This window comes from Notolepis coatsorum (genome assembly GCF_963971535.1).
Source record: "Notolepis coatsorum genome assembly, chromosome: 18".
NCBI lineage: Eukaryota > Metazoa > Chordata > Actinopteri > Aulopiformes > Paralepididae > Notolepis > Notolepis coatsorum.
The window spans coordinates 9,946,543-9,946,905 of NC_140182.1; the positions used below are offsets into that span (position 1 = coordinate 9,946,543).

A 363-nucleotide genomic window follows, 5' to 3' on the forward strand; every position below is an offset into this window, starting at 1 on the left:
ATATTTATTTAAATAAATACACTGGAAAATAAATTATTAAACGACACAAGTCCCAAGAACATCACATCCTTGACAAGGAATAAATTAACATATTTTTGCACCATCGTTCAGGAGGCCTCCCTCCCCCCCGGGGGGGAAAAAGCAAACTTGAAATAGTTTCTTGACAAGTCTGGGGGGGGTCGCTCAGTCTATGTGACATGTGGAGCGTTTGAAATTCTCTCTCCGTCTTTTTTCTTTCCGGAAGCCGTTCGTTCGGGATCAGTTGTCCCGTCTCAGACGTGCCTCAGGGCGCCTGTCCCCCCCCCCCCCCCCCCCTGTCCCCCCCCCCAGCCATCCTTCATCAGTGTGGACCGGACGACCACG

The 363-nt window shown here is 50.7% G+C and overlaps 1 protein-coding gene across 1 annotated transcript in view; it reads right to left on the reverse strand.

Moving 5' to 3' along the window:
- Nucleotides 1–322: 322 nt before the first annotated feature.
- phlda2 (pleckstrin homology-like domain, family A, member 2) overlaps nucleotides 323–363 on the reverse strand; it is a 1,089-nt gene continuing 1,048 nt past the window's right edge. Inside the window, exon 2 of the mRNA XM_084334427.1 lies at nucleotides 323–363. This exon is cut by the window's right edge and continues 51 nt beyond it. The gene's annotated coding sequence lies outside the window, so the exon portion shown is untranslated.